This window comes from Pan troglodytes, chromosome 11, assembly GCF_028858775.2.
Source record: "Pan troglodytes isolate AG18354 chromosome 11, NHGRI_mPanTro3-v2.0_pri, whole genome shotgun sequence".
Lineage (NCBI taxonomy): Eukaryota > Metazoa > Chordata > Mammalia > Primates > Hominidae > Pan > Pan troglodytes.
The window spans coordinates 15,180,615-15,200,912 of record NC_072409.2 but is presented as its reverse complement, the minus strand read 5'-3'; the positions used below and the strand labels follow the sequence as shown (position 1 = coordinate 15,200,912).

General features: G+C 42.7%; 1 protein-coding gene across 24 annotated transcripts in view; it reads right to left on the bottom strand.

Moving 5' to 3' along the window:
* Positions 1 to 18,199, bottom strand: part of STRBP (spermatid perinuclear RNA binding protein) — a 158,729-nt gene extending 140,530 nt beyond the window's left edge. For 9 of the 24 annotated variants that reach the window (XR_008537323.2, XR_010148859.1, XR_008537325.2 and 6 more), the window contains exon 1: positions 18,061 to 18,199. The gene's annotated coding sequence lies outside the window, so the exon portion shown is untranslated. Of the gene's footprint in view, positions 1 to 1,152; positions 1,634 to 5,218; positions 5,577 to 12,303; positions 12,405 to 17,824; positions 18,012 to 18,060 lie in introns of those variants that run through there. The other 15 variants (XR_010148861.1, XM_054659059.2, XM_054659064.2 and 12 more) reach the window with 10 other exon arrangements.
* Between the last annotated feature and the right edge of the window lie 2,099 nt (positions 18,200 to 20,298).

The following is a 20,298-nucleotide window of genomic DNA, read 5'->3' as shown; positions in this document are numbered from 1 at the left end:
AGTTTATTAGCATTTTAAAATAAATATTTAAATTTTTATCAGATATAATTTCCGATAAATATCAACAGATACAACTCACATAAACAAGAGATCGTTGGGGTCCTCGATAATGTTTAAGATTGTAAAAGGGTCTATAGTTAAAAAAAAAAGGTTTTTTTGAGAACTGCTGGCCTAACTATATGTAGGTTGATTTGGTGTTCCCAATGCTAGGTTTTCTATCCATTTCACTAGGGAAATGCAGCCATTTCTCAGGAATGAACCATGTCAACACTGTACAACTTGGAGCAGTGGTCACTTAAGCTCTTGACAAATGTTTTGCACTCATTTTGCAGTCAGCAATCCTCCTCCAATGAACAACAGATTTTCAGCGAAAGGCTTTGGCAAAAACATCAACCATTCTTTGATTCCCATTTCATAACGAGTAATCACTTAGCTATATGATCTGTTTTAAAGGAAAGCAGGGCTGGCTACAGTGGCTCACACCTATAATCCCAACACTTAGGGAGGCTGAAGCAGGAGGATGGCTTGTAGCCAAGAGTTCAAGACCAGGGTGACAAAACGAGACCCCATTTCTACAAAAAAACAAAAAACAAAAAAATTTTTTTTAATTAGCCAGGTCTGGTAATCCTGTAATCCTAACTACTTGTGAGGCTGAGGCAGGCAGACCACTTGAACTCTAGGAGTTCGAGGCTGCAGTGAGCCATGATCGTACCACTGCACTCCAGCCTGGGCAGTGGAGAGAGAGAACCTCTCTGTCTGTCTCTGTTTCTTTCTCTGTCTCTGTTTCTTTCTTTTCTTTTTTCTTTCTTTCCTTCTTTTCTTTTCTTTCTTTCTTTTCTCTCTCCCTCTCTCAAAGAAGAAGAAGGAGGAGAAGGAGAAGAAAAATAGTACAAGAGAACGGACGGCACTTACTGAGCCCATCGCAAATGTCAGGCTCTGTGCTATACTTACATTATCCCATAATCCTCAAGACCCCACAAAGTAACACAAAGCAGGAAACTAACTCAGATTTACTTGCCAAAGGTCACACAGTTAATAAATGGTGGAATCAGGACTCAAAATCAGGCCTGTGTGACTCCAAAGTCCAGTGCTCTCTCCACTTTACCAGGTAACCTTCATAATACTGGATTGGAAATCAAACCCGTCACTTACTTTCTATGTCCCTGAGTGAGTCACAACTTCTCTCAGCCAGCTTTTTCATGTACAAGATAAGAGGGTTAGTATAGCTGATCTCCAAAGTCCCCTCCATAGCTAATATTCTTAGATTGCAATTCATCACAACCTCAACCTTACAGTTACAGTGTAAAAGGCCTTTGTATGTCTTTCTAAACAGAACAAGAGAAACAATGCAAATAATGGGGAAGTAATGAGTAAAATTATTAGGCTAAGATATAGCTTTTCATGCTTTAACATTAACAATCATCATGAAATACACTATAAGCATTTAGTAGGCATTGTATACTTTTCATTCCAGACAACAAAAGCTCCCTTCTTTGGCATAAGCTTGGGCATTCGGCCAGCTGACATCTCTAAGGGTGGTAAGCACCTGTTAACCTGCTACACAGGAATACCGAACTGAAAGGGATTGCTATAAGGGAGCAAATCCCTCATCATTAGCTTGCCATAGCACCATCTATTTTTTTTTTTTTTTTAGCTCAATTATACAATACCCAATGAAGGTATTTGCCAGGCATTTCTGAGAAAAAGGAAAAGTTGCAGGAAATGGTGAAAACTGACACATGGCACTTCAACACACAAACAAAACACAAATCCAAGAAGAAATGTGCTGATTGCAGGACAGTATACAGATGAGGTTTTCCTGTATTTGCACCGTGATGTTGGCTAGGCTATCAAAATTTAGACTTCTTCTTATAACATGGACCATTTGAACACAATTCACTATGTGCCAGACACTGTGCTGAGCCCTTTAGAGACATCACCTCTAACGCCACAGAGCTGTAACATAAGACATTCATTTTAAAAGAGGAAAGGTCTTACAGCTAGTAAGTGACAAAGACTTGAAAACAAATCTGACCAACTCCAGAGCCTGTACTCTTCACAGTACATTTCTGCTGGTTTCAGAGAGAATGAAATGTCACCACTAGGTCAAAACAGAAAAGTAATGTGTAATATTTGAGCCAAGCTACAAGGGCATTTTAAAACTTTTAAATAAAAGTTTTTAAAAGCTTAAAATCCATTTATGGAAGTACCTAGTATTTAGATATTAGCGAAAGTCACAAGGTCACTGTCAAAAATCTATACTTCTTTGGATAACTATCAATACACACACTCAAGACATTTGTAGATGGCTGCTATTGCTATACCTTATATTCTTGTTATGCTCACATAACCTTAAAAAAATCTCTTTGTCCAAAGTAGCCAGAGAGCTGTATTTTACATGATACCATCCTTTTTACCCAAAGCCAGCATATTTGAACATATTACCCCAGGGCCTATTACTGAAGGGAAGTAACATGATTCGGGCCAAAACACAGTAGAAAAGTGACAAGGTTTATGAGGTGACTTACTAGGGGCTTTCAAAGGAATGACTGACAACTGGCTTACCAAAAGTTCTTTCAAACTTTAAAAAAGCTAAAATAAAGTTTTTTAATAGGGGCAAAAATGTAATTACAAAAGTCTTCAATACACACAATTTGAGTTATGCTTCACTGGAATTGAATCACCACTTTTTAAAAGGATCTTAAAATGGGAAATCAATCAAGTTCCAATACTGCTCAGACTAAACCACTCAAGCGAATCAATTTATGAATTTAAAATAAAATCATATAAAGACTCATTAAAAGAGAAGAAAAAAAGAAACAGATAATTTCTAAGAACAAATGTCAGAAGCTACATTGCCATTTCTTCTAATTGTTCATGATAATGTCCATAAAGAGTTCCAAAGATTATTTCCTATTTTGTTTTTCCTCCTGTGCATACAAATCATAGTGGGACAGGATAAAGTGGCAACTAACAAACACCAACAGGACTAACAAACTCAAATCCCCTTCCCTTACACACTGTACTGCTAAGAGAGTACTGAATCCCTCAAACGAGATGATTCCTTCCATGTGTTTCTTTTTGCCTGCTCATTCCCAAATTTAGTGACAAGAACACCCAACTTTTCAAGCCAAATAGATATGGATTTGAATCCCAGATTGACCACTTATCAGCTAAGTGATTCTAGAGTTACTGAACAAGCCTTCATTTTCTCATTAGAAATACAGTAACCACTTTGAAAGGCTAGTGTGAAGATTAACAATAATATGCACAACGCATGCCTGTTATCAGCATTATTATTCATTATGTGCCTGACACATTCTTTTTTGATGTTGCTGCTGTTTGTAATATCACTATTAAATAGCATAAGAAGGATACTCTGTTTCTCACTGGCAAATCGGAAGCAGGCAACAAAGCACTAGGAGTGACCTGTAATACAAACTTGCCCTAGTCGACCTTACTTGTCACGGCAAAGATTTTTATTCTAATGGCTTAAAAACTTTTCAAACTGCATAATGGGTAAGGGGTTTTATTTTGAAGTGATGAAAATGTTTTGGAACTACATAAAGTGGTGGTTGCTCAACATTGTGAATGTTTCATTTAAACTGAATAGTTCAGTTTAAAATGGTTAGCCTTTTAAAAAAACATTTTCAGAAGGAACGAGGGGGAAAAAAATCTTAATTATTCCAATTGAACATTATTAGGTGTAATAACACCCAATAATGACCAACCAACTAAGCTGGTTAGTGACCAACTCAGCTACGTTCATTTAAGATTTCCTGGTACACATTTCTAAACAGCAGCCTGACATGGTGAAAGCAGCCCAAGACTGAAGGTCAAGAAATCTACCTCTTGCCAGTCAGGAGATCGAGACCAGCCTGGCTAACACAGTGAAACCCCATCTCTACTAAAAACACAAAAACTTAGCCGGGCGTGGTGGCGGGCACCTGTAGTCCCAGCTCCTCGGGAGGCTGAGGCAGAAGAATGGCATGAACCCAGGAGGCGGAGCCTGCAGTGAACCCAGATCGCGCCACTGCACTCCAGCCTGATCACGTGAGACTCCGTCTCAAAAAAAAAAAAAAAAAGAAAGAACAAGAAAGAAATCTACCTCTTGCCCCAACTCTGCCACTAGTTGGGTGTGTGATTTTCAACTAGTGCCTTAACCTCTCTGGAACAAAGCAGGACTAAAACGATCTCGCAGGTTTCTCACAAGGGTAAAACTTTATATTCTTAGCAAACCAATCATGTGAAATAAAATTGCCCAGATTTAAAAAAAAATTTACAATATATTCCAAATCTGAAAAACTAAAAGCCATCACACCTCCGGTGAGGTGAAAAATATAAATTATCCTAAATAGGAAAATTTTCTCATTTCAGGACAGTTGGGTCCTACTGACTCCTATTTAATGGAAAACAAAAGGCTCTATAATGACAGTGCCAAAATAATGTTCACTGACAATATTATCTAAGGGCAAAGAAAAAAGACTTAATAAAGGACGACTAATGTGATAAGTTCAAGGTCACCCTTCTAAACGTAGCCGGTGAATTGCAAGTTTTTAACAAACTCATCATGTCTTTTTTCAACTATTAAAAAATGCATTAAATATAAAAATATAAATATCATACATCATTAGCCTATAAATAAAAAGTGTACACAATTATCAATATCATTTTGCAAATAATTTTTTTGCCTATCATCTTTGGGTTAAAAACACCTCCTGCTACAGGGCTCTGAAAATGCTATAAATCTAAAAGAACCTTACACTGTTCTTGAATCTGCCTGGCATAGAAAGCTACATCCTCTGATATCTTCTGGTATTTTGTTAAATGTAGGCTGTTAAAGAAATGTTTTGGCAACTAACATCTTAACTACCACTAATTAGGTTAAAAGGCTTGTCCTCTTCCAATGTGGCTCTATGTCCTAAGGGGAAAAACAGGAGTATGGTATGGCAAAAGCATGCAAACCTTTTAATTCAAATAAACACTGCCTTCATCTCAAGGTGATCAAGGTTACTAGTTGGGAACACTCAACTGCTCATCTGTTTTCTTCAAAGACGTAAGAAAGGCACTGCTTAGATATCCATAGCCAATGAAGCAGCAGTAAAGGAGATTTCAAAGGATAACCTGTAAGTTGTATCAAGCTACTGAGAATACATAGTGTTTTTACAACCAGAGCAACTTATCTAACAAACTTAGCGAAAAGGGTTGAGCTACTTACAGATGAAAAGAAAAATTCAGGTACTGTGTCAAAGTTTTCCAAATCAATTATCTAGATTCTGATGCCAGCAATAGATCCAGCAACTGAGTCTTACTTCTCTTTCTGGGAGTTAGCTATATCAAAATGAAGGCACGAAAGCAACAGATGCACATCCTTTCTAAAGAGAATACTAATTTTCTTTTTATCAGAATCATCATCACCTGTATATAACCATCACACCTGCAAACGTTATACCAAAACCAAACAAATTTTCCTCCTGATCTCACTTCTCTTGGGCTCCCTGCTTATACTGAGGGAACCCCAGGCTGCCAATCAAGTAGGCTTGAAACCCTGTAGTTGTCAGGCTTGTTGCTCAGCCCTCACATCCAGTAGTTACCAAGTTGCAACAGTTTCAAGACATCCTTTCTTTCTTCTTTTTTTTTTTTTTTTTTTTTGCTAGTCTTGCTCTGTTGCCTAGAGTGGAGTGCAGTGGCATGATCATAGCTCACTACGGCTTTAACCTCTTGGGTTCAAGCAATCCTCCAACCTCAGGCTCCCAAGTAACTGAGACTACAGGCAAGCACCACCACACCCAGCTACTTTTTTTCTATAAAGATGTGGTCTCATTATGTTGTCCAGGTTGGTCTCGAACTCCTGAGTTCAACTGATCCTCCGCCTTGGTGTCCCAAAATGCTGAGATTATATATATACCTACTTCCACTACCTATACCTATTTCCACTACCTTTATTGCTTTCCCCCCAAATTATTACAATAGCATTTTAATCAGTGTACAGTAAGTTGTCATTTAATGTACTTGATAGGTTCTTGGAAACTGCGACGTTAGGGGAAATAACATATAATAAAACCAATTTATCATAGGCTAATTGATATATACAACAGTTAAGTTCTTCTTGTCACAAAAACATCACCAAACTTCTAAATAAAAACCAAAACGCTTGTAATATTAAACACTGAAATAAATGTGAGCTATATATATATGTAAGAAAAGTTAATAAAAAACAAGATGACTACTTAATTATTCCAGTTCAAGAATGCAGATGGCCAGAGCCTATCCCATCAACTCAGGGCACAAGGTGGGCACCAATCCTAGACAGAACACCATTCCGTCACAGTGCACACTCACACACACACCCTCACTCACTCATCCTGGGACCATTTAGACAGACCAATTAACCTAAACTGCTCATCCTTCAGATATGGAGGAAACCAGAGCACCCAGAGAAAACCCACACAGACATGGGGAGAACGTGAAAACTCCATGTAGACAGTGGCTCCAGCCAGGAATCTTTTTTTTTTTTTTTTTGGTCAACATTATAATGAAACAACATTGAATGAAACATTATTCAAGGACCAGTCGTATTTATTTCAGTCTGTCTTTCCACGTAACATTGTCAAACTCATAAAGATAGTCCTGATAATGTCCTTTATCACTGGGGCTTTCAAACAGAGTAAGGCTTGAATTCCTTATTCCTGCATTCAAATCCTTCTATCAGTAGCTCCAACATTCCTCTCCAAACTTACGCTCTGCTAATTCCTTTCATATATCGTATCGTCAACAAAATGAACCACTTATTTTCCATACAAATCTTGAGCATTCTTATTTTGCTAATGCTATTCCCTCCATATGGAATTCTCTTTTCCATTTTTCTCATAATCCAGTTCTATTTGTTTTCCATGGCTGATACTACACACTACACACACCCTCGCTGAAATCGCTCTATTATTCCCCTCCACTAGAAATAATTTCTTGTTCTTCTGAATTCTGGATCACTCTCTCTTAGGTACTTACCTTTTTAAAACACACAAACACACACACACACACACCCACACCCACATCCCATACTATCAACTCCCCTAATAGACTGTAAGCTCATAAAAGTATAAAAGTCAGAGTCCATGAATACTTTATCTCTGGCTGGGCACAGTGGCTCATGCCTGTAATCCCAGGGCTTTGGGATACCCAGGCAGGAGGATGGCTTGAGCCCAGCAGTTCAAGACCAACCGGGGCAACACAGCAAGACTTGTCTCTACAAAATAATTTTTTTTTAATTAGCCAGGCATGGTGGCACATGTCTGTAGTCCTAGCTACTCAGCAGACTGAAGTGGGAGGATTGGTTGAGCCTAGGAGCTTGAGGCTGCAGTGAGCCGTGATCACACCACTGCACTCCAGCCTGGGCAACAGAACAAGACCCTGTCTCAAAAAAATAATAATAATTTTATATATATATAACTTATATAAAAGATATATATTTATTTATGCATAATTTATGTATATATATTTATTTACAAAATTGTATAGAATTATTATATCTATATCTTTGTATATCCCCATGCAACCAGCACAGTGCTTAATAAGGACTCAAGATGAATAAATTAATAAGGATACTCATGAAGAAAAACAGAAATACAGCAAAAAGACGACTTCAAGGCGCATAATATTCCAAAGAAAAACTGAAATTAAAACATTAAAAAAATTAAACCTTTTCCAAGTATAGACTACAATTAATAAAATAGTTCATTCAAATACTCGGGTTCCTACTAAAGGCCAGGCACTGTTCTACTAGGTGCTTGAAATCTACAGAAAACAAAACCAACAAAAATCCTTGCTTTCATGGAGCTTATATCAGGTGGAGAAAAAAAGGCAATAAACAATATAAGCAAAATATATCATAAGTGAAATGGTTTAAAGTGGTATGGAGAAAAAGAGGATGGGAAAGGTTGGGTAAGGAGAACCAGAAATGGAGGAGCTGCCATTTTAATAGGGTGGTAAGAGAAGGCCTCACTGAAAATGAGAGACAAGATGGAGCCAAGCAAATGTCTGAAAAACTGCATTCTGGATAGGGTAAACAACAAGTGCAAAGGACCTGAGACAGAAATATGCCTGGTATGTTAAAGAATCTGCAAGAAGGCCAGGCGTGGTGGCTCACGCCTGTAATCCCAGCACTTTGGGAGGCCAAGGTGGGCGGATCACGAGGTCAGGAGATCGAGACCATCCTGGCTAACACAGTGAAACCCTGTCTCTATTAAAAATACAAAAAAATTAGCCAGGCATGGTGGCAGGCGCCTGTCGTCCCAGCTACTCAGGAGGCTGAGGCAGGAGAATGGTGTGAACCCCGGAGGCAGAGCTTGCAGTGAGCCAAGATCGGGCCACTGCACTCCAGCCTGGGTGACAGAGCGAGACTCCGTCTCAAAAAAAAAAAAAAAAAGAATCCGTAAGAAGACCATTGTGGCCAGAATGGAGTAAGCAAAAAGAAGAGTAAGAGATGATGAGGTCAGACAGCAAAGAAGGCATTCGATCACAGAAGGACTTGATAGGACTTTGTGTTTTACTCTGAGCAAGATGGGCAATCACTAGAGGGTTTTGACCAGAGAAGACAAAATCTGACTTATCTTTTTTAAAGGATCATTCTTGTTACTGTATTAAGAATAGACTATAAGGAGGAAAGGGCAAAAAAAAAAAAAAAAAAGGGGGGGGATTACTGCAATAATTTGGAGAAGGTAATGTAGGCTTATGCCAGTGCAAGTGATGAGAAGTGGTCAGATTCTGGATATATTTTAAACAGAGCTGCTAAGATTTCCTAAGGGATCAGATGTAATGTGTGAGAAGAGTCAAGAATGTCTCCAGGTTTTGACCTGAGAAAATGGAAAGATGAAGCTGCTATTTACTGAGATATGGAAGATTATAAAAGGGACACGGGGAAGAGGAGACAGGGTAAGTTCAATTTGAAATAAGGATAGAAGATATAAGAGGAGATGTCAGGTAGGCAGTAGCATACACAAGCCTGGAGTTCCAGGCTAGAGATAAAAATTTGAGAGTCAGCCAGGCGCAATGGCTCACGCCTGTAATCCCAGCACTCTGGGAGGCCGAGGCGGGTGGATCACCTGAGGTCCGGAGTTCGAGACCAGCCTGACCAACATGGAGAAACCCCGTCTCTACTAAAAAATACAAAAAATTAGCTGGGCGTGGTGGCGCATGCCTGTAATCCCAGATACTCAGGAGGCTGAGGCAGCAGAATTGCTTGAACCCGGGCAGTGGAGGTTGCGGTAAGCCAAGATCACGCCATTGCACTCCAGCCTGGGCAACAAGAGTGAAACTCTGTCTCACAAAACAACAACAACAACAACAACAACAGAGATCCCATGAGGCAGTCCAATATTAAGAGGTAGGTGTAATAAGGAAGAACCAAAAAAGAGACTATGAAGCCAAGTAGGTAGAAAAACCAGCAATCTGGTATCCTAGAAACCAAAGCAGAAAGTGTTTCACAAAAGGAAGCACCTATTTGTGCCAAACACAGCTAATAGGTCAAATAAGAAATAAACTTCGTAGTCTTGACAGGTACAGTTTCAGTAGAGTGGTGGGGTTAAAAATCTCACTAGAGTGGTTTCCGGAGAGAACATGAGAACGAAAGATGAACAGAAGACACTTTTTCAAGAAGTTTTGCTGTAAAGGGGAGCAGAGAAATTGGGTAGCAGCTAAAAAAGGCACTGTGGTCAAGAAATGGTTGTTTAAAAAAAATAGATGAAATATAGTATGTGTGTGCCAACTGGAATGAGCCAGTAGACAGGGGAATAATGATGTTGCAGGAGAGAGAGAGACATCATTTCAGCTGTTAATAGAATTTCACTAGAAGAGTCAAATAGCCCAATGAAGAGAAATTTCACTAGGCTAGTGGGCAATAATTCCAGAGTACTGTTACTCTTTGTGATACTAAAGAAGGGAGGAAAGCAGCCCATAATTCTAATTCACATGTCACAGGAGGCTCAGAAGAGAGGCTGGACCACTTGCCAAGAACCTTTGTGTTAAGACATTTTACATGTTATTTCATTTAAGCACAAAATAACTTCATGAGGCATTATCTTTATGTTACAGATAAGGAACCAGAAGCTCAGAGAGAGTAAATAATATGCTTAACTCACAAAGCTGGTAAGTGGTTTCTAAGAGGTATGTTTTAAATCCACGTCCTTCTGTGCAGAAGATAAGGAATTATTGTTAATTTAGGGGGTTAAAATAATGTTGTGGTTACGTGGTTTTTTTGGTTCTTATCAGTCAGAAATATATACTGAAGTATTTATGGATCAAAGTATATGATATCTAAGATTGGCTGTAAATTCCCTACCAAAAAAAAAAAAAAAGTAAAATGCAATTGTGAGTGAGGGCTGAGCAGCAAAATGCTGATAATTGGTGAAGCTGATTGATGGCTATATGGAAATTTACTGTACTGTTTCCACTCATATACATCTGAAAAGTCCATGATGAAAAATGAAAAATAAAAATCCAGGTCCTTTTGAGTCTATCACTTCAAAGCCTGCCCTTAATTTCTGCTCACTTCCAAAAAAAAAAAAAAATGCTTTATAGCTTCCAAACAATTTTCTTATCTTCTTTAATCTTCAATATAACTCTGTAAATTAGGAGTATTATTCCTATTTCAGACTTAAGGAGAGAGATCTACAACTAGTAAATAGGATCAGATCTCATAGCTAAATCTTATAGTACCAAAAACATTCTTCTAATACAGCAATTAAGGTTGCACACCAGGCACTGTGTGCATACCCATACTCCACCCAGTGCCAGTACTTTTTCTCAGATTCATTACTATCTCATAATCCTGGGACTCTGAGCTTCCTGGGAGGACTAAGCATTATCCCATTCAGTCCATGAAAAGACTTGTGTACTCAACAGCTTGATTAAAAGAGGCAGATTTCAAATTTGCTCAGCCATCAATCTTCCTTGCCAAATTCAGAAACTAACATGAATTTGATATACAACTTCTCAGTGATCTGATAGTCTGCCAATCTCTGCTCTAAAGTGAACTCCTTGTGCCTCCATTTCCCTAAATGTAATATTCCATTGTTCACCTACACTATACAGCCATCACAGGGACCAAAGTTCAGGTATATGAACTCTGAGCTCTAGAAATAAAGGAACAATAATACTGACCAACTTCAAAAGTCAATTTTGTATAGTTCTAAAACATTTACCACAAAACTGGCAGAACAAAAAAATTACAGTTAGTACTTATTTTTAAGATACCGTATTTTTAAAAGCCTCATCACGATGTTTGCTATCTGTTCTTCTATGCTAACCCTGGCATTATAAGCTCATTCACAGCTTACTTCAAAAACAACCGAAAATATTCACACCAAAGTCTTGAGATTTTATTCTCTCCAGCTTTTAATCATCAAAACTGCAACACTTTCCCCCTCTAGTTCACTGCCTTTGTGAGTTATTCAGAATTATTTAACTCAAGAGTTACCCAGTATCCAAAACTTCATTAGGTTAAAATTTAGGTTGCCTAAGCTGTACAGAAGCCTATGATTAGATGCAATGTTTAATGAGTTTCAGATTTACTTGAACTATAAACATCTTAAAAATGAACTGCCTCCATCTTAACTTTTACAAACCAACCACTTATTTATTAGATCACTACCTAGCTGTCTTAAATTGTACTGATTTCCATTTAGGCTGACTAAACATAAGTAACCAGTTACAAACTCCATTTTCATATTAAGGGCCAATATATCTAGAGAAGGATCTATTCTTTACTCAAACCAGTATTATTGAAGCATACTAAGAAATCTTAGGTCTGGTACAAAACACACCTTTGAGCCTAAATGTCAATTTATGCTTACTGAATTAACTGGCAAAACGGGCTTAATAATGGCATACTAAAACAAGCATGGTAAGAAAAAAATCGAGACAGAGCCCTTTAGGACAATTACTAGTCACTACATGTCAACAGCACTATATTGGTTAAATTAAAATCATAAACAAAATGCTGATCTGCCCAATAGGATATTGTGAAAAATCCTGGCACCTGGAAAACTGCAAAGAACAGGAAATTCTGCAGGTGCAGTAAGAAACATCTTACCCATGACCCAGAAATGCCTCAGAATTTATTACACAACCTGCTGCAGAATTCTCACTTTTCAAGTGGAAATGAACCATGAAGTCACACAATGCAAGGCTGTGATTTTATTATTGATGTAATCAACTGTACCCTTTCAAGTTATGCTAAAGTTAACTAAAGAAAGCAGATGTTTTACACAGCGCTAGTTATGTCAGAAGTTAAGAGAATCTAAATACCAAATAAAATTTAGGACTGCTTCATTCAGCCACACGCACATGTGGAGAGTCTGTTGTGAGGCAGGCACTATACTTCTCAAATAGGATGCACTTAATGGACCCTTAGGACAAGAAATAATTCAAATTAGACATGAAAGTTACAAATCAGGTCATTTGGTCACCTCACTATTCAATGCAAGAACTAAAAGCTATATTAAAGATTAACACAACTTTCAGGCTCAAATCACCTAATTATCTACATCACCATTAATCTGGCCTTATTTACTTTACTTCTATTTTAACTGACACATACATTAAACTTACATCTCTCAATAAAGTTTTCTAAAATTAGACTCGATTCACTAGCCTCTTAGAATTACTAGTCAGAAACAGTTTCTGTAGCTAAACGAATTTTGAAAAACAACCAATCTTCCAATAAAAGGACCTATGCAAAACAAATGAAAACAGAAAAGCAGTAAAATGGGTAACAGTGTCCAAACATGTTACCTAAGAGAGTAAACTATTAGAGTAGATCACGTAGCAAAGAAAGATCACTATCGGAGCTGGGTATTACCAAGCTCAAGGCAAATTAATGTGTAATAAAGCAACCTATGCTGAGACAGGAGGATCGCTTGAGCCCAGAAGTCCAAGATCAGCCTGGGCAACACAGCAAGACCTTGAGACCTGGTCTCTACTAAAAGTAAAAAAATAGCCAGATGTGGTGGCACATGCCTGTAGTCCCAGCTACTCGAGATGCTAAGGCGGGAGGATCACTTGAGCTCTGGAGTTCAAGGTTACAATGAGCTATGATCACACCACCACACTCCAGCCTGGGCCACAGAGCAAGACCCTGTCTCAAAAAAAAAAAAAAAAAAAAAAAAAAAAGGCAATTTGCTATTTACATTTTTGCTGTGTCAATCATGACCAACACCTGGAAGGCTCTTTACAACTTGTAAACCAAACACAACATTAAGAAAGCATTTAAAAATCATTCCCCCTCAAATAGAGCATTACCTGTCAATGCATATGGAAATACCAAATGACGAGTAATTATCTGATAACTAAAACTTGAAAAAGGAAGGAGTATTCAGTAAATCAGAACAAGGAAGCTTGACGTCACTAGCAGAAGGGATAGCTCTATTTTTCTATTCCAGTCACTCAGTCAGTAATCAATTTTCTGCAAAATACATAGGAAAATGTATTATGTTTATTATTTCTGATATAAGAATTGAATTTGGCTGGGCGCGATGGCTCACGCCTGTAATCCCAGCACTTTGGGAGGCCGATGCGGGTGGATCACGAGGTCAAGAGATCGAGACCGTCCTGGCCAACATGGTGAAACCGCACCTCTACTAAAAATACAAAACATTAGCTGGGCGTGGTGGCGGGCACCTGTAGTCCTAGCTACTCGGGAGGCTGGGGCAGGAGAATCACTTGAACCCGGGAGGCGGAGTTTGCAGTGAGCCGAGATTGTGCTACTGCACTCCAGCCTGGCGACAGAGCGCCACTCCGTCCCCCCCACAAAAAAAGAATTGAATTCACTGAGCCAAAGAAGGCCTCTGTCTCTGGAAATTCCTGCTTAGAAACAATCTTGGGCTATAGCTAGAACCCAATGTCTCTCACAAGCTTCTGCTCAGGCTGAAGAATTCAAACCAGCACTAACACTTAGCTGAGAAATTGGAAAGGTAAGCAGACAGCAAAGAATGAACAAACTTCAATTTGCAGACGTCTCTGATATTCACATAAGTTTCATCTCTATCCAACTTTCACACAACAAATTAATCCACCTAATGGCAAATTATGAAGTACTAACATTTGACCAGTCTAAAAACCACAGGGGAGAAAAAAGAAACTAAGTAACATCTATCCCCGTATTTACGTAGCTCCAGTCTTCCCAAAAGACTTAAACTTGTTTTATATAAACCACCTTGATTCTCATGGGAGATGGATAGAATCAGATTTCTAGAGAAGAAACCAGCACAAAGGGATTAAATATCTTGTCCAGCAAGTCACCAGCGAAAATAAAACCAGAACCCAATTATTCAGCCTGCAAAGCCTAAATAACCTGCTTTCCTTGGTTCGTAAACTTAGGATATCTAAAGTGCCTACAAATTGTCCCAATTCATAGAATTTCACTGAACAATACATATAATCCGAACACTATACCAGAATTGAGTATTCTGAGCAAGAAAGTAGTGCGCACCCCAAGTCAGTAAAATGAACACAATGGACTTTAAAAATATAAGGAGGAAACAATGGCTATGTTGGAGAGAATTTTCAAAGCTCACTCTATTCATCTTATATCCTACTGCTCAAATTCTCTGCCAAAAAGCAAATGAGGTCAGACATGCTCCCTATAATTATATTGTATACATATATCAAATCTCAAAATACTCAGAGTTTCAATCGAAGGGACATTATACTCTAAAAATCTTTCCCTCCAAAAATAAAATCTTACAGTAATGCCTTCAGAGCATTCTTTTGCTGCCATGACACACTTCAAATTTGGATTTTACGAATCATTCGCTTCCAGTTTATTTTTTTAATATTTATATTAATGGATTCCGATTACTTAAAATTTGGTGTTCTGCTCCACCCTCATTATGTTTAGGCAAGATTCCCACTTCCACTCAAACTTATTATTCAAACATACAATGGCTGCATTAAGATACTTCCTAAATCGACAAAAGAAGAAAACTAATCAACCCAGAAAGCTCCCAAGCTACCAAAGCGAACCTTTTATTTGAAATCATACTAGGTACCACACTACACATTACGTGAAGCCCACAGAGTGATAATTGAAGTTATTTCTGCAACATGATGAAATTTATTTTTTAGCAAAATCTGACAAGACTTAATTTTCAACTGTCAAAAGGGAAATCGTTTTCCAAGATTCTAGGAAACCTTGCTTACTGAAGCAGTCTCAAAGTAGTTTGCTTAATCCTTTCAAACCCCTAAGAATCTAACACAAGCCACAGAACAGTGAATGAGACTTGCACTGAAATAAATGTCTGTGTTCAAACCCCTAAAGGTTACTTCCCATGTGTTTGGCAAGCTGAAGGCCATATGTCCGCCCAACCCATAAGTGTCTTTCCTCAATAAAGCTAACATTACACTTCCCAACTCAAATCAAAATACCAGAGAATCCAAAAGCCTCCAACTAAATTTTACCTGAACTATTTGGGAGAAAAAGTCAACAATCCAGATCAGTTATTCACGCCTTGAAAGAGTGTTAAGACTCAGAAAGCTCCAATTCTGCCACTTTTAGGAGCTAGGTGTGCATTACTTCTGTCTGCCTATAGCATGGGACTCAGATATTACATCACCCCATGCTGCCTGAATACTGACCCATTACCCAGAAAGCACCAGGGTATCTGAGACACTGCACCAAGGTATCCCTTTCTTCCTCTCTTATGCATAGCCCTTGAATGCTATTGGCCACTGGGCCTGGTCTCTTGCAGTTTCACAAAGACATCTGCCCTGCACCTGCTGCAATCCCATTTCCATTCACTCTTGGTGCGCTCCTCGTGACCCTGTGTGGCCCTTCTGTCCGCTCGTCAAACCAATATGCTAGGATGATACCCACTACACACCTCTTCCAAATTTGGGGATGTGCACTCAGCTCTCCCTTACCCCTTCCCCCTTCCTCATTTACTGGGTTCTGGAATTAAAAGCAGGCTCAACGATCTCTCTGACCCTAGGAGTATGAACTTTCAGATATGACACTGAGTTTAATGTCCTCCACTTTCCATTAACATCATTCCAGGATCCAGGTCCCCCCACCCCTCAATCTCCAGTTTCTCTCAGTATGGAATTTAATCCTCTCCATTTAGTTATTTTTCCAACTTCTGCACTCTGCCTGATCTTCCTTATACTCTCAGTGACCTAAAAATCTTGGCCCCTTTCATCTCTCAAACTCAAAGTGTTCCAATCTCTCCCCATACTTCCACTCCTTGGATCTTCCATACTCTCTTAAGCAACCTGTGTTCCTAGCTCTCTCCAACTTAAGCAGTCATTTCCTGCCCTAAACCTGGGCATCCTATTTCCCCCACCACCACCACCACCACTCCAATCCATCACCTATGCCTTTCTAGTTACAGACATGTCCACATACACCTCTGCCTTGCCCTTCTCTTACTCCACTATAGGTATTAAGCATTCTTCTACATCCTCTACCCCAAAATAGCCTGTCTACCTTCCTTCTTTCTCCCTACCTCCCTTCTCCCTACAGCACAAAATTCAGTGCCCCAAACCTGTGCTTCCCTCCCTCCACCTACTGTACTCCAGACCTGGCCACCTTCCCCTCCAGTCTATCCCGTTGTCCCCCTCTACTGATTTCGTTCTCACCCCCCCTCCACCTTCCTCCTCCCCAACCGCTCCACACTTCCTGCCTCAGAAATCTTTCCTTCCATTTGTCCCCACACTTTACCTGCCACTCCAAGAACACTTCCCTTTCCCCACCCCCTTTTGCCCTCCACCTCACACACTCCACGCCACCCCACACGCCTGTCCCTCTCCCCCAGTTCCTGCCCCTAATGTCCTCCAACACTTGCCAAGAACCCCTCACCCTCCGTCCTACCTCAAAATTCCCTCTCTTGCTGATCCCACCTTCTTCCATACTTCCTGCATAAACACCCTCCATTTCACGCACTTCTCCCGCTATCCTTTAAATGCCCCACACACCTCCTGCTCTCCATCCCCATCACCTTTCTCCTACTGTCCCCACCTCTCTCTGCAAGCCCTCAAACTAAGTCTCTGCCCCAATGAACTTCCCCCTTCCACCCCATACTCCTCTCCCCTGAGCACCAGATACCTGCCTTTTTATCCTTACATGTCAACCCCCTCCCGCCTCCCTGCAGGCTCCCCTATACACCTGGCCACACACTCCCTCACACCCCTCGCAGGTCTCCTGGAGCCCCTGGGCCTACCCTTCATTTCCCTATCACCCCAGAAGCCTAGGCACCCTGCTCCCCTCCCTCCCTTTCAGGCGCTCCCTGCCTGCCCTCACTTCCCCCTGCCCCGACCCCCTCCTCCATCGTTCCCCTTCACGGGCGTCCCGGTGGCCTTCCTAATACCCGCCCCACTCCCTGCCCCTGGCACGCAGCGCTCCTTCCAGTCCTGCTCGAGTCCCCAGTCTTCTCCCTCCATTCCCACCCCACTCGTCCCTGCCCTCCCCAAAAGCCCCCTCATTCCCTCTTGAACCCCACAATATAGTGCCCCCCCCCACCGGCCGGAATGTCCTCCATCTCGCACTCGTCTGGCCCAGGGGGCCCCCCAAACCTGCCTGAAGGCTCTCCTCCTCCATTGGGCCGGATCCCTCTGCACCCCTATTTACCCCCAAATCTGCCCACACCCTCCGCCTGCCCCCCGAAGCCTCTCCCCAGCTCCTGCCCCCAATGTCCTCCAACACCTGCCCTGAGCCCCGAGCCCTCCGTCCCGGAAGACCTCCCGGCACCGCGTCCCCCCACCCTGCCCACGCCCTCCCCTGATCGGCCGGGACCCCGTCCCCGCGAAGGTGAGGAAGGCTGCCCGCTGCCCTTGCCCGAAGCGGCCGGGGCACCGCAGCGGCGGCGGCGGCGGCCACAATGCCGGAGCCGCGGGGCCGGGATTGCTCCCTGCTCTCCGCCTCGGCCGCCACGGCCGCCGCCGCTGCTAAGGACGCACAACAAACAATGCGGGGCCCGGGCCGGCTCCGCCAACCGCCTCAACCGCCGCCTTAACCGCCGCCCGCCCGGGACGGCCCGCCGCGCAGGCGCCCGCCCCGCCGCCGGAGCCTACCCGCGCCGCCGCGCTCTGCCCGCGCCCGGTACCGGCTCCCGCTCCGCCGCCGCCGCCACCTCGCCCGCTCGCGTCTCCGGCTCCTCTGCCCAGCGGCGGCGGCTGCGGCGGCTGCTGCCCTGGTGGCGCTCGCGGCTCCGGTCTCCGCTTCGGCGGCGGCAGCGGCGGCAGCGAGCACGTGACACCGTCGAGCGCGCCCATTGGCCAGGCCAGGGGGCGGGCCCCGCGGCTGCTGGGGAACGGAAAGCCCGCCCCCTCGTTCGCCGCGCGCCCCCTCCACGCGCGTCCTGCCGCACCTGAGAGCGCCGGCCAGCGCCCGCCGCCGCCGTGCTGTGCCGCCGCCTGCGCCAAGTGCGCACCTGGGAGCGCGCAGGGAGCACTCGCCGCCGGCGGCCTTATGCACCTGCGAGCGGACGCTTACGTAAACTGCGTCCCCGCCTTCCTCCCGGCCCCAGGCCCCCGCCCGCTGCAGCACCTGAGCCCCGCTGCGCTAGCGGCGTAACTGCGGCGGAGCGGAGACGAGCTGCGCTGGGAGGCTAGCGAAATGCACGGAAACTTCGTAACTTCCGAACCTGGGAGCTGCGCCGAGCCGCGGCGGCTAGCCGCCTTCCCCGGGCCCCGCACCCCAGTGCGGGATGCCCCCAAACCCCAGCAGCCACACAAATGGAGTAGGCGTCGCACTGCCTCCCGAGGTGGAGGGGCAGGCCAGTAGGCTTTGACTTGTGCCACCGCCCACCTACTTGCTGGCTGTGTGACCTTGGCCAAGTTACCAAGAACCGTTCTGAGCCTCAGTTTCCTCATCAGGAAAACTGGGACAATAATTCCAATTTAGGAGCTGTTGGGGAGATGGCATAAGACAATAGGTGTGAATCCTGGCACACAGCAGTCGCTGAACAGAAGCTGCTACAATCACCTCTCCTTCACCTGCCTATAATGAACCTCCCTGGGATTGAGTTTGGGCCCAGGACCTCTCTGACCTCCTTATGGTTGGGTCAGACTTTGGCTGAACACCTACCAGCTCTGTGCCAGGGGCGGCGCTGGGGAAGAATTAAAGGTTCGCTTTCTATTCTACAGTCCCTGGCCTCAAGTTCTTGGTGCCCAGCATTCTGCTTGCCAGTATACAGTCCCTGCTGTATACCGGGGGGTTTGCAGGCTGCAGGGATGCACTGGCAAATGAGACAATGTCTTTGCCCTAAGACAATTCCCAGCCTGGAGCAGAAACGACCTGACCACTCAGTGCCAAGACAGAGGGCCTTGAACAGCCCAGGGGTTGAGGAGGGACTTCCCACAACAGCCCCCTTGGGGCCCCTTTTCATCTTTCTAACACACCAGGCTCAAATATTTTAACAGCTCTGTTTCATTCACAGAATAAAGTGTAAAAGCCCAATTTCAACTGAAAAGGCCTTGGGGATCTGGCCTTAAGCTTCAAGGTGCACGCCCTTCCCTTTGCCCCTCCTTCAGGCCAATGTGACCCTCCAGCCACACAGAACTACAGCACTGTTGTTTCCAGAGTATGCCCAGGTGTGTAGGAGCCTGAGTCTCCTGAGACAGATGCCAGGCCGCAAATCCCTTTCTAAACCCTCTCCCCACCTCTGACCACTCACACCTTCCTTGACCCTCCTGAAAAAAATCCTGGGCATCCTTATCAATCAGCTCAGAGTATATTCTCTGGAGATCCTTGGCTGCCTCAGACACATGGTCTAAGCTCCCTCGGCTTGAACATAGTCTTGTTAAGCTATATGTATTCTCATGGCACTAGATTGTAATTGTTTAGCTGTCTGTCTCCTCCCTGGTCTCTCAGTCCCTTGAGGGCAGGGTCATCTTCCTGCCTAAGTGTGTTAGGGAAGACTACACGTGCACATGACATGAGATCATTAAAGCTGGGTTTTGTAGGATGCCCATAAGTATCAGAGGGAGAAGAGGCGCCACACTGTAAAGATCCAGATTCACTGCACACTAGCTGTGTGATCTTGGAAAATCAATCTCTCTAGTCTAAGTTTACTCATCTGCCAAGTGAGACTAATAGTATTGCATATTGTAGGGTTGTTAGAAGGATTCATTGCAACCGTATATCTAAGGCACTCAGCACGGTGTCCAGCACTTGGTTACATTTTTAATTTTTTTAAAATAGAAGAACAGCATGGCATTAAGGATTCAATAGTATTTCTTGTTTCAATATCTTTATTGCGTTTGTAACTCCAAACACTGAGACAAAAGCATGCAAATTATATAAAAGGA